Genomic DNA, 14,713 nt, shown 5'->3' with positions numbered 1-14,713 from the left:
CCCCAAGCTTGAGCGATGCTTTCTCCTTCGCGAGGCCAAAAATTATATATATAATTACGATCACGATGAACATAATGCATAGGATAAAACTTCTGATGAAATTCCAATTTCAGTCGTTGGTAGTTCCATGATCCAATATCATCACATAGCCTCAACCATGTCAATGCATCTCCCTTCAAAGATAAAGGGAAGACCTTCTTCTTGATAACATCCTCGGGCATACCTGCAAGCTTAAATAATCCACAAACTTCATCCACATAGATTAGGTGCAAATCAGGATGTAATGTTCCATCACATGTGAAAGGATTAGCTAGCAGTTTCTCTATCATACTCGAAGGAATTTCAAAGTAAACATTTTTAGTAGGTGCAGTAGGTTGAGGAGCAACTCTTTGCTCTACTGGTCGGGGTGAAAATACCCCGAACAAGCCCCTCAAAGGTTATGTTCCATAGTAACAAGTGACAGTAAATTTCAGCACACTATATAAATTTTTCCTTACCAAATTCCACCTACCAAAGGCGCTTCACTCCCCGGCAACGGCGCCCGAAAAGAGTCTTAATGACCCACAAGTGTGGGGATCTATCGTAGCCTTTTCAATAAGTAAGAGTGTCAAACCCAACGAGGAGCAGAAGGAAATGATAAGCAGTTTTCAGTAAGGTATTCTCCGCAAGCACTAAAATTATTGGTAACAGATAGTTTTGTGATAAGGTAATTTGTAACAAGTAGCAAGTAATAAAAGTAAATAAGGTGCAGCAAGATGGCCCAATCCTTTTTGTAGCAAAGGACAAGCCTGTACAAACTCTTATATGAAGGAAAGCGCTCCCGAGGACACATGAGAATTATCGTCAAGCTAGTTTTCATCACGTTCATATGATTCGTGTTCGATACTTTGATAGTTTGATATGTGGGTGGACCGATGCTTGGGTACTGTCCTTACTTGGACAAGCATCCCACTTATGACTAACCCCTATTGCAAGCATCCGCAACTACAACAGAAGTATTAAGGTAAACCTAACCATAGCATGAAACATATGGATCCAAATCAGCCCCTTACGAAGCAACGCATAAACTAGGGTTTAAGCTTCTGTCACTCTAGCAACCCATCATATACTTATTACTTCCCAATGCCTTCCTCTAGGCCCAAATGAAAGTGCAACTATCCCTAGGTGGTTTTGGTAATTCCTAACAACATATAGCTCATTGAGCTAATGCTATTCCAAGATTAATATTTCAGGAAAAACTCAATGAATGGCATGGCATGGATGAGGAATGTGGACCCCTCAAAATATTAAGGACAAAAAGATTGGCTCAAGCTCAAAGCTCAAGACTCTACATTTTATATTTTAGTGATCCAAGATCACATTGAGTCTATAGGAAAAGCCAATACTATCAAGGAGGGATGAGGTGTTGTTTAATGAGGTTCTTGCTTCATAGTGCTTAGTGATATGCTCCAAAACCCTCAACTACCTTCCCACATCCACATATGACCCAAACCAAAAGTCAAACTCGGCCCTACCGATTCTTTCTATCCGGCGCCACCGAGTTTCAAATGTCATAGCCACTGCCACAAACCCTAGGCAAATCGGTCTCACCGATAGGGATTTCGGTCACACCGACATGGGGTTGTAATATCTCTGTTTCTCTTTCGTAACGTTTCGGTCCTACCGAGATGAGCGATCGGTCCCACCGAGATTGCAATGTAAACTCTCTGTTTCTATTTCGTAACATTCCGGTCCCACCGAAATGAGCGATCGGTCCCACCGAGTTTACCTGACCAACTCTCTGGTTAGCTTATTACCAAAATCGGTCCCACCGAGTTTGTGTAGTCGGTCACACCGAGATTATGTTATGCCCTAACCCTAACCATATCGGTCCTACCGAGTTGCATCTCAGTCCCACCAAAAACCCTAACGGTCACTAGGTTTGCTGAATCAGTCTGACCGAGTTTTTCACTTCGGTCTCACCGAGATTGGTAAACTGTGTGTAACGGTTATTTTTTGTGTGGATGCTATATATACCCCTCCACCCACTCTTCATTCGATGAGAGAGCCATCAGAACATACCTACACTTCCAACCTATATTTTCTGAGAGAGAACCACCTACACTTGTGTTGAGACCAAGATATTCCATTCCTACCATATGAATCTTGATCTCTAGCCTTCCCCAAGTTGCTTTCCACACAAATCATCTTTCCACCAAATCCATATCCTGTGTGAGAGAGAGTTGAGTGTTGGGGAGACTATCATTTGAGGCACAAGAGCAAGGAGTTCATCATCAATACACCATTTGTTACTTCTTGGAGAGTGGTGTCTCCTAGATTGGCTAGGTGTCACTTGGGAGCCTCCGACAAAGATTGTGGAGTTGAACCAAGGAGTTTGTAAGGGCAAGGAGATCACCTACTTCATGAAGATCTACCGCTAGTGAGGCAAGTCCTTCGTGGGCGATGGCCATGATGGGATAGACAAGGTTGCTTCTTCGTGGACCCTTCGTGGGTGGAGCCCTCCGTGGACTCGCGCAACTGTTACCCTCCGTGGGTTGAAGTCTCCATCAACGTGGATGTACGATAGCACCACCTATCGGAACCACGACAAAACATCCGTGTCTCCGATTGCATTTGAATTCTTCAAACCCTTCCCTTTACATTCTTGCAAGTTGCATGCTTTACTTTCCGCTGCTCATAGACTCTTTGCATACTTGCTTGAATTGTGTTAAGATTGCTTAACGTGTGCTAAGATAACTAAAATCTGCCAAAGACTAAAATTGGGAAAAGGATAGATTTTTATTTGGTCAAGTAGTCTAATCACCCCCCTCTAGACATACTTTCGATCCTACACCAAACAATGGTGAAGTGTCATGTAGTCGACGTTCACATGACACCACTAGAGGGATGACAACATACATCTCATCAAAATATCGAACGAATACCAAATTCACATGACTACTTATAGCAAGACTTCTCCCATGTCCTCAGGAACAAACGTAACTACTCACAAAGCATATTCATGTTCATAATCAGAGGGGTATTAATATGCATAATGGATCTGAACATATGATCTTCCACCAAGTAAACCAACTAGCATCAACTAAAAGGAGTAATCAACACTACTAGCAACCCACAGGTACCAATCTGAGGTTTGGATACAAAGATTGGATACAAGAGATGAACTAGGGTTTGAGATGAGATGGTGCTGGTGAAGATGTTGATGGAGATTGACCCCTCCCGATGAGAGGATCATTGGTGATGACGATGGTGATGATTTACCCCTCCCAGAGGGAACTTTTCCCCGACGGAACAGCTCCGCCGGAGCCCTAGATTGGTTTCGCCAAGGTTCCACCTCATGGCGACGGAGTTTCGTCCCGTGAGCTAGCTTATGATTTTTTTCCTCGACGAAAGACTCCATATAGCCAAAGATGGGCATCAGAAGGCCACTAGGGGGCCCACGAGGCAGGGGGCACGCCCAGGGGGGTAGGGCGCGCCCCCACCCTCGTGGCGGTGGGTGGCCCCCTCTGGTACTTCTTTTGCCCAATATTTTAATATTCTGAAAATAATTCCCGTGGAGTTTCATGACTTTTGGAGATGTGCAGAATAGGTCTCTAATATTTGCTCCTTTTCCAGCCCAGAATTCCAGCTGCCGGCATTCCCCCTCTTCATGTAAACCTTGTGAAATAAGAGAGAAAAGGCATAAGTATTGTGACATAATGTGTAATAACATTCCATTATGAAATAAATATCGATATAAAAGCATGATGCAAAATGGACATATTAGGGGTGCCCCAAGGGGAGCACAACCCACCAGGGCTCGCCAGGAGGCCCACGCGCGCCCTGGTGGGTTGTGCCCACCTCGGGTGCCCCTCGGACCATCTCTTTGCTCTCTCTTGAACAAGCCTGGAACCAAATAGCAAAGAGTCTCTTGTGTCCCCAACACACCCAATACAATGGTAAATTATATAGGTGCACTAGTTCGGCCAAGAGATGGTGATACAAGTGCAATATGGATGGTAGATATAGGTTTTTGTAATATGAAAATATAAAAACAGCAAGGTAACTAATGATAAAAGTGAGCGAAAACGGTATTGCAATGCTAGGAAACAAAGCCTAGGGTTCATAATTTCACTAGTGCAAGTTCTCTCAACAATAATAACACAATTGGATCATATAACTATCCCTCAACATGCAACAAAGAGTCACTCAAAAGTCACTAATAGTGGAGAACAAACGAAGATATTATTGTAGGGTACGAAACCACATCAAAGTTGTCCTTTCTGATCAATCTATTCAAGAATCCGTAGTAAAATAACATGAAGCTATTCTTTCCGTTCAATCTATCCTAGAGTTCGTACTAGAATAACACCTTAAGACACAAATCAACCAAAATCCTAATGTCACCTAGATACTCCAATGTCACCTCAAGTATCCGTGGGTATGATTATACGATATGCATCACACAATCTCAGATTCATGTATTCAACCAACACAAAGAACTTCAAAGAGTGCCCCAAAGTTTCTACCGGAGAGTCAAGACGAAAACGTGTGCCAACCCCTATGCATAAGTTCACAAGGTCACTGAACCCGCAAGTTGATCACCAAAACATACATCAAGTAGATCACGTGAATATCCCATTGTCACCACAGATAAGCACATGCAAGACATACATCAAGTGTTCTCAAATCCTTAAAGACTCAATCCGATAAGATAACTTCAAAGGGAAAACTCAATCCATTACAAGATATAGAGGAGGAGAAACATCATAAGATCCAACTATAGTCGCAAAGCTCGCGGTACATCAAGATCGTGCCAAATCAAGAACACGAGAGAGAGAGAGATCAAACACATAGCTACTGGTACATACCCTCAGCCCCGAGGGTGAACTACTCCCTCCTCGTCATGGAGAGCATCGGGATGATGAAGATGGCCACCAAAGAGGGATCCCCCCTCCGACAGGGTGCCGGAATGGGTCTAGATTGGTTTTCGGTGGCTACGGAGGCTTGCGGCGGCGGAACTCCCAATCTAGGTTATTTTCTGGAAGTTTGGGGATATATAAGAGGCGTTGGTGTCGGGAACAAGTCAGGGGTCCACGAGGCGGCCACGAGGCAGGGGGTGCGTCCCCCACCCTCGCAGTGGCCTCGGGACTCTTCTGGTCCATCTCTGATGCTCCGTGGGCTTCTTCTGGTCCAAAAATGATCTCTGTAAATTTTCAGGTCAATTGGACTTGGTTTGGTATTCCTTTTCTACCATACTCAAAAATAAGGAAAAAACCAGAAACTGGCACTGGGCTCTAGGTTAATAGGTTAGTCCCAAAAATAATATAAAAGAGCATATTAAAGCCCATTAAACATCCAAAACAGATAATATAATAGCATGGAACAATCAAAAATTATAGATATGTTGGAGATGTATCAAGCATCCCCAAGCTTAATTCCTGCTCGTCCTCGAGTAGGTAAATGATAAAAACAGAATTTTTGATGTGGAATGCTACCTAACATATTCATCAATGTAATCTTCTCTATTGTGGCAAGAATATTCAGATCCATAAGATTCAAGACAAAAGTTTAATATTGACATAAAAAGAATAATACTTCAAGCGTACTAACCAAGCAATTATGTCCCCTCAAAATAACACAGCCAAAGAAAGCTCATCCCTACAAAATCATATAGTTTGGCCATGCTTCATTTTTGTCACACAAAATGCTCCCATCATGCACAACCCTGATGACAAGCCAAGCAATTGTTTCATACTTTAGTATTATCAAACTTTTTCAACTTTCAAGCAATACATGAGCGCGAGCCATGGACATAGCACTATAGGTGGAACAAAATATGATGATGGAGGTTGTGTGGAGAAGACAAAAAAGGAGAAAGTCTCACATCGACGCGGCTAATAAACGGGCTATGGAGATGCCCATCAATTGATTTCAATGCGAGGAGTAGGGATTGCCATGCAACGGATGCACTAGAGCTATAAATGTATGAAAGCTCAACAAAAGAAACTAAGTGGGTGTGCATCCAACTTGCTTGCTCACGAAGACCTAGGGCAATTTGAGGAAGCCCATCATTGGAATATACCATCCAAGTTCTATAATGTAAAATTCCCACTAGTATATGAAAATGTCAACATAAGAGACTCTCTATCATGGTGCTACTTTGAAGCACAAGTGTGGAAAAAGGATAGTAACATTGCCCCTTCTCTCTTTTTCTCTCATTTTTTTGTTTGGGCCTTCTCTTTTTTATGGCCTCTTTTTTTCGTCGAGAGTCTCATCCCGACCTGTGGGGGAATCATAGTCTCCATCATCCTTTCCTCACATGGGACAATGCTCTAATAATGAAGATCATCACACTTTTATTTACTTACAACTAAAGAATTACAACTCGATACTTAGAACAAAATATGACTCTATGTGAATGCCTCCGGCGGTGTACCGGGATGTGCAATGAATCAAGAGTGACATGTATAAAAAATTATGAAAGGTGGCCATGCCACAAATATGATGTCAACTACATGATCATGCAAAGCAATATGACTATGATGAAGCATGTCATAATAAATGGAATGGTGGAAAGTTGCATGGCAATATATCTCGGAATGGCCATGGAAATTCCATAATAGGTAGGTATGGTGGCTGTTTTGAGGAAGGTAAATGATGGGTTTACGGTACCGGCGAAAGTTGCGCGGCACAAGAGAGGCTAGCAATGGTGGAAGGGTGAGAGTGCGTATAATACATGAACGCAACATTATTCATAAAGAACTCACATACTTATTGCAAAAATCTACAAGTCATCAAAACCAAGCACTACACGCATGCTCCTAGAGGGATAGATTGGTAGGAAAAGACCATCGCTCGTCCCCGACCGCCACTCATAAGGAATTCACTCAAAGAACACCTCATGCTTCAAATTTGTCACACAACTGTTACCATACGTGCATGCTACGGGACTTGCCAACCTTAACGCAAGTATTTCTCAATTTCATAATTACTCAACTAGCACAACTCACCATCTTTATATCTCAAAACAATTATCAAGTATCAAACTTCCCATAGTTTTTAATGCACTCTATATGAATTTTTTTATTATACCCATCTTGAATGCCTATCATATTAGGACTAATTTTATAACCAAAGCAAATTACCATGCTGTTCTAAAATACTCTCAAAATAATATAAGTGAAGCATGAGAGATCAATAATTTCTATAAAAATAGAACCATCACTGTGCTCTAAAATATATAAGTGAAGCACTAGAGCAAAATTATCTAGCTCAAAAGATATAAGTGAAGCACATAGAGTATTCTAATAAATTCTGATTCATGTGTGTCTCTCCCAAAAGGTGTGTACAACAAGGATGATTGTGGTAAACTAAAAGCAAAGACTCAAATCATACAAGATGCTCCAAGAAAAACACATATCATGTGGTGAATAAAAATATAGCTCCAAGTAAAGTTACCGATAGACGAAGACGAAAGAGGGGATGCCATCCGGGGCATCCCCAAGCTTAGGCTCTTGTTTGTCCTTGTATATTACCTTGGCGTGCCTTGGGCATCCCAAAGCTTAGGCTCTTGCCACTCCTTATTCCATAGTCCATCGAATCTTTACCCAAAACTTGAAAACTTCACAACACAAAACTTAATAGAAAACTCGTAAGCTCTGTTAGTATAAGAAAATAAATCACCACTTAGGTATTGTTGTGAACTCATTGTAAATTCATATTGATGTAATATCTACTGTATTCCAACTTCTCTATGGTTCATACCCTCCGATACTACCCATAGATTCATCAAAATAAGCAAACAACACAATGAAAACAGAATCTGTCAAAAACAGAACAGTCTGTAGTAATCTGGAGATTTTGAATACTTCTGTAACTCCAAAAATTCTGGAAAAATAGGACGACCAGGATAAAAAGTATATTGATCTACTGCAGTTGGAATTGGTATTTTATCGCTCTCTGGTAAAAAATGATAATTATTTTCATGAGCGCATACTTTCTGTTTTTATCAGGAAGATCAAACAACAATCACCCAAGAAGATCCTAAAGGCTCTACTTGGCACAAACACTAACTAAAACATAAAAAACACAATAATAATAGAATCTAGATGAATTATTTATTACTAAACAGGAACAAAAAGCAAAGAACAAAAATAAAATTGGGTTGCCTCCCAACAAGCGTTAACGTTTAACGCCCCTAGCTAGGCATGATGATTTCAATGATGCTCACATAAAAGATAAGAATTGAAACATAAAGAGAGCATCATGAAGAATATGACTAGCACATTTAAGTCTAAACCACTTACTATGCATAGGGATTTTGTGAGCAAACAATTTATGGGAACAAGAATCAACTAGCATAGGAGGGCAAAACAAGTATAGCTTCAAGATTTTAAGCACATAGAGAGGAAACTTGATATTATTGCAATTCCTACAAGCATATATTCCTCCCTCATAATAATTTTCAGTAGCATCATGAATGAATTCAACAATATAACCATCACATAAAACATTCTTTTCATGATCCCCAAGCATATAAATTTTATTACTCTCCACATAAGCGAATTTCTTCTCATGAATAATAGTGCTAGCAAACTCAACAAAATAATTACCATGTGAGGCATAGTCCAATTGAAAACTAAAATCATGATGACAAGTTTCATGGTTATCATTATTCTTAATAGCATAAAAGTCATCACAATAATCATCATAGATAGCAACTTTGTTCTCATAATCAATTGGAACCTCTTCCGAAATAGTGGAATCATTACTAAATAAAGTCATGACCTCTCCAAATCCACTTTTATAATTATCACAATAAGATTCAACATCCTCCAAAATAGTGGGATCATCACTTCCTAAAGTTGACACTCTTCCAAACCCACTTTCATCAATATAATCATAATAAATAAGAGGCATGCTATCATCATAATAAATTTGCTCACCAAAACTTGGGAGACAAAAAATATCATCTTCGTCAAACATAGCATCCCCAAGCTTGTGGCTTTGCACATCATTAGCATCATGGGTATTAAAAGAATTCATACTAATAACATTGGAATCATGCTCATCATCCAAAGATTTAGTGCCAAACATTTTAATACATTCTTCTTCTAACACTTTGGCACAATTATTGGAATCCTTATTTTCATGAAAGACATTAAAAAGATGAAGCATATGCGGCAACCTTAATTCCATTTTTTTGTAATTTTAGTTTATAGACTAAACTAGTGATAAAACAAGAAACAAAAAGATTCGATTGCAAGATCTAAATATATACCTTCAAGCGCTATCCTCCCCGGCAATGGCACCAGAAAAGAGCTTGATGTCTACTACACAACCTTCTTCTTGTAGACATTGTTTGGCCTCCAAGTGCAGAGGTTTGTAGGACAGTAGCAAATTTCCCTCAAGTTGATGACCTAAGGTTTATCGATCCGTGGGAGGCGTAGGATGAAGATGGTCTCTCTCAAACAACCCTGTAACCAAATAGCAAAGAGTCTCTTGTGTCCCCAACACACCCAATACAATGGTAAATTATATAGGTGCACTAGTTCGGCGAAGGGATGGTGATACAAGTGCAATATGGATGGTAGATATAGGTTTTTGTAATCTGAAAATATAAAAACATCAAGGTAACTAATGATAAAAGTGAGCGAAAACGGTATTGCAATGCTAGGAAACAAGGCCTAGGGTTCATACTTTCACTAGTGCAAGTTCTCTCAACAATAATAACATAATTGGATCATATAACTATCCCTCAACATGCAACAAAGAGTCACTCCAAAGTCACTAATAGCGGAGAACAAACGAAGATATTATTGTAGGGTACGAAACCACCTCAAAGTTATCCTTTCTGATCGATCTATTCAAGAGTCCGTAGTAAAATAACACGAAGCTATCCTTTCCGTTTAATCTATCCTAGAGTTCGTACTAGAATAACACCTTAAGGCACAAATCAACCAAAACCCTAATGTCACCCAGATACTCCAATGTCACCTCAAGTATCCGTGGGTATGATTATACGATATGCATCACACAATCTCATATTCATGTATTCAACCAACACAAAGAACTTCAAAGAGTGCCCCAAAGTTTCTACCGGAGAGTCAAGACGAAAACGTGTGCCAACCCCTATGCATAAGTTCACAAGGTCACTGAACCCGCAAGTTGATCACCAAAACATACATCAAGTAGATCACATGAATATCTCATTGTCACCACAAATAAGCACATGCAAGACATACATCAAGTATTCTCAAATCCTTAAAGACTCAATCCGATAAGATAACTTCAAAGGGAAAACTCAATCCATTACAAGAGATAGAGGGGGAGAAACATCATGAGATCCAACTATAGTCGCAAAGCTCATGGTACATCAAGATCGTGCCAAATCAAGAACACGAGAGAGAGAGAGAGAGAGAGAGAAAGAGAGATCAAACACATAGCTACTGGTACATACCCTCAGCCCCGAGGGTGAACTACTCCCTCCTCGTCATGGAGAGCGCCAGGATGATGAAGATGGCCACCGGAGAGGGATTGCCCCCCTCCGGCGGGGTGTCGGAACAGGTTTAGATTGGTTTTCGGTGGCTACGAAGGCTTGCGGCGGCGGAACTCCCGATCTAGGTTATTTTCTGGAAGTTTGGGGATATATACGAGCCGTTGGCATCGGGAAAAAGCCAGGGGGTCCACGAGGCGGCCATGAGGCAGGGGGCGCGCCCAGGGGGTGGGGGCGCGCCCCCACCCTCGTGGTGGCCTCGGGACTCTTCTGGTCCATCTCCGATGCTCCGTGGGCTTCTTCTGGTCCAAAAATGATATCCGTAAATTTTCAGGTCAATTGGACTCCATTTGGTATTCCTTTTCTGCGATACCCAAAAACAAGGAAAAAAAACTGAAACTGGCACTAGGCTCTAGGTTAATAGGTTAGTCCCAAAAATAATATAAAAGAGCATATTAAAGCCCATTAAACATCCAAAACAGATAATATAATAGCATGGAACAATCAAAAATTATAGATACATTGGAGACGTATCATACCCCGGAAGGGATCGACAACCCCTTTAACATGTCGGGTTGCGAGAAGTTGTTATTTGTGTGCAGGTGCTGTTTAAGTTGTGTTGCTTGGTTCTCCTACTGGTTCGATAACCTTGGTTTCACATCTGAGGGAAATACCTATCGACGTTGTGCTGCATCATCCCTTTCTCTTTAGGGAAATACCGATGTAGCTTCAAGCGACATCAAAAGGAATTTCTGGCGCCGTTCCCAGGGAGGATCTTCAACATATACTAGGTTCCTAATCACAAATCTCATCTCGTCGCAATTTACATTATTTGCCATTTGCCTCTCATTTTCCTCTCCCCCACTTCACAATTTTTTTGTCGTTTTATTCGCCTCTCTTTTTCGTTCGTTGTTTTCTTGCGGGATCTATCCGTTTTCTTGCTTCCTAGTCTTAATAGCTAGTGTGCCTACTCCTCCTTTGTCACCAGATTTTGAAGTGCTTTACTTCAAGAAAAGACAAGGAGAAAATTTGAAAGATGCTTGGTATAGGCTTATGGAATCTTATCGTATTTCCAATTTAAAGGGAGACGCTAAGGTCTTGCTTCGTAATTTTTATATAGGATTGGCTTTGCATCATCGACAACTCCTAGATTTTGCCGCTAAAGGGAATTTTATTAAGCTTGATGCCAATGCTGCCTATGAAATTTTAGAAGGAATTTTGGGGATTCCACCTCAAAAGAAGGGGTTTGCTTTCACCCCAGAGGGAGTTCAAATGCTGGACAAACTTGGTGATTTGCATAAACACATGGTTGAATTACAAAAATATAACAAACCCCTCAAACATCTCAATGGCAGTATCAATCGCATGAATACCTTGATTACTCTTTACAACAAGTGATTGGATATTTTGGATCTAAAGATGGTTTCTTTTCCGGAAAATTTAGGGAAGCGTAAAGAGCCTCTCGGGCTTGAGAAAACCCTTACAAAAGTTGCCAAAACTTCGGATGACAAAAGTTAGATCCTTGCTTTATGCCTAGCTAAGGGCGTAAAACTATAGCGCTTGTTGGGAGGCAACCCAATGAATAAAATTTATTTTGGCTTTTTGCTTCCTGTTTTTGAGTGTTAGCACAATCATGCTACTGTTATGATTGTGTTTTTTATGTTTTAATTAGTGTTTGTGCCAAGTAAAGCCTTTAGGATCTTCTTGGGTGATAGTTGTTTGAACTTGCTGAAAAAACAAAAACTTTTGCGCTCACGAAATTAATTCTCGTTTTTACCAGAGAGCGATAAAATACCCATTCCACTTGCGGTAGATCAATATATAAATTTCTCAGGTCTTCCTAATTTTTCTGAATTTTTCGAGTTACACAAGTATTCGAAATAGTCAGATTGCTACAGATTGTTCTGTTTTGACAGATTCTGTTTTCTTTGTGTTGTGTGCTTATTTTGATGGCTCTATGGTTTTATTTGATGAGTTTTTGCCATAGAAAAGTTGGAATACAGTATATATAATGCAAGAAAAAAATATGAATTGGGTTGATACAACACTTATAGTAGTGATTTATTATTATCTTATACTAATGGATCTCACGAAGGTTTTGTTGAGTTTTGTGTGATTGAAGTTTTCAAGTTTTGGGTTATCTTATGATGGATGAAGGAATAAGGAGTAGAAGAGCCTAAGCTTGGGGATGCCCCGGCATCCCAAGATATTATCCAAAACTAGGCAACCAACTAAACTTGGGGATGCCCCCGAGTGGCATCCCCTCTTTCTTCTAACGACCATTAGTAATTTACTCGAAGCTATATTTTTATTCGTCACATACTATGTGTTTTGCTTGGAGCGTCTTGTATGATATGAGTCTTTGCTTGTTTCATTTTGTGTTTTAAGTCTTGATCCCTTGCTGGAAACACCTATTTGGGAGAGCCAAAATTATGTCATGACTTGTTAGAATTGCTCTCTTTGCTTCACTTAAATCTTTTATGAGCTATGGACTTGCTCTAGTGCTTCACTTATATCTTTTTGAGCACGGTGTGCTTTAGTATATTTGAAGAAATGCTCTCTTGCTTCACTTATATTTATTTGAGAGTTAGTAAAGTTTTCAAGAAATTCTCTCTTGCTTCACTTAAATTAATTTGAGAGAAAGAAATATTATGCTCATGATCTTCACTTATATTTGTTTGAGCTTATGAAAAGCAACACATGAAAATTAGTCCCAAAGTGATAGATATCCAAGAAGGATATAATAAAAACTTCCATGAAGATCATTGGACAAAATAAACTTGATTCTTAGTAATAGTTTTGAGATATGATGATGTGATATGTGAGTCATCTTGATGAGTAATTATGCTTCAGTAAGAATATTGGTGTTAAGGTTTGTGATTCCCTATGCAAGCACGAAAGTCAACAGTCATGCAATGGAATTATATCCTACTTATGGTGCATTATTCGGTGTTAGTTATGCTTAATGCTTGCTTATGAGAGTATCTGTTTCGTGGTTGTTCGCTTCTCAATCTTTTGCTAGCCTTCATATTGCACTAAGTATGATCTCTACTTGTGCATCCAAAATCCTTTAAACCAATTTTGCCACATGAGTCCAATATATCTACCTATATGCGGTATTCTTTTGCCATACTAAGCAAATTTGCATGTTCCATCTCTAATTTTCAAAATAAACTTCTCTTTTGTGTGTACGTTTCGCTCGCGGAGCGGTGAGGGGTGGCTAATATTTTCCATGCTAGATGTGTTATTCTCACAATGAGTGTTTATTCAATTGTCATTGCATGAGAGTAAGGCAAAGGTATTAGGGATGCCCAGTCCTGAAATGAAAAAATGAATTTACTTTATGTTGTCAAATAATAAATTCCTTGGAAAGTGTTGGTATGGAGGGCAACTGTGGATACGGCTAGCCATGGAAAGTGAAAGTATGGTGGAAAAAGGAATAAACTTTATTTTCTGTTTGGGAACCACCTATGATATATCTAAGCATGGAAATTATTGGGAACTCTAAGTCGTTTTCGTTGGTGGGATGGATACACCTCCCAAAATGTTTTTATCTCTAAGTTTTTCGCTTTGAGCTCTGGCACCTCTACAAATCCCTACTTCCCTCTGCGAAGGGCCTTTCTTTTACTTTATGCAATTTTTATTTTTGAATTTGAGTCTCCATCTTCTCTTATAAAATCATCAACTAGGAGGCAATATGATCGTGCTTGAGTATTGGGTGTAGCTAATATGCAAGTGTGTTTCATGAATGGATCAATCGTTGAGCATGATGGGCTAGGGATAACTTATTTTAGTGTTGATATTTTGAAATACATGGTTTCCTGTTGATATGCTTGAGTATTTAAGTTATCATGTCAAAACTAGACTATTGCTTTGAACAATATAAAATTCCAAATGTCCATGCTATAAGAAAAGAATATGATATGGCATGTTAGGCAGCATTCCACATCAAATATTATGTTTTTATCACTTCCCTACTCGAGGACGAGTAGGAGTTAAGCTTGGGGATGATGATACGTCTCCAACGTATCTATAATTTTTTTATTGTTCCATGTTGTTATATTATCAATCTTGTATGTTTTATAATCATTTTATAGTCATTTTATATCATTTTTTGGTACTATCGGTGACGCCTCCGATTTGATCGTACACTAATCATGCACGCAAATGTGTACGATCAAGATCAAGGATGAAGGAAATATGCCCTAGAGGCAATAATAAAGTTATTATTTATTT

This window comes from Triticum urartu, chromosome 3A (genome assembly GCF_056163025.1).
Source record: "Triticum urartu cultivar PI428250 chromosome 3A, HENAU_Tu73, whole genome shotgun sequence".
In the NCBI taxonomy this organism is placed as follows: domain Eukaryota; kingdom Viridiplantae; phylum Streptophyta; class Magnoliopsida; order Poales; family Poaceae; genus Triticum; species Triticum urartu.
This window is presented reverse-complemented; position numbering follows the sequence as displayed.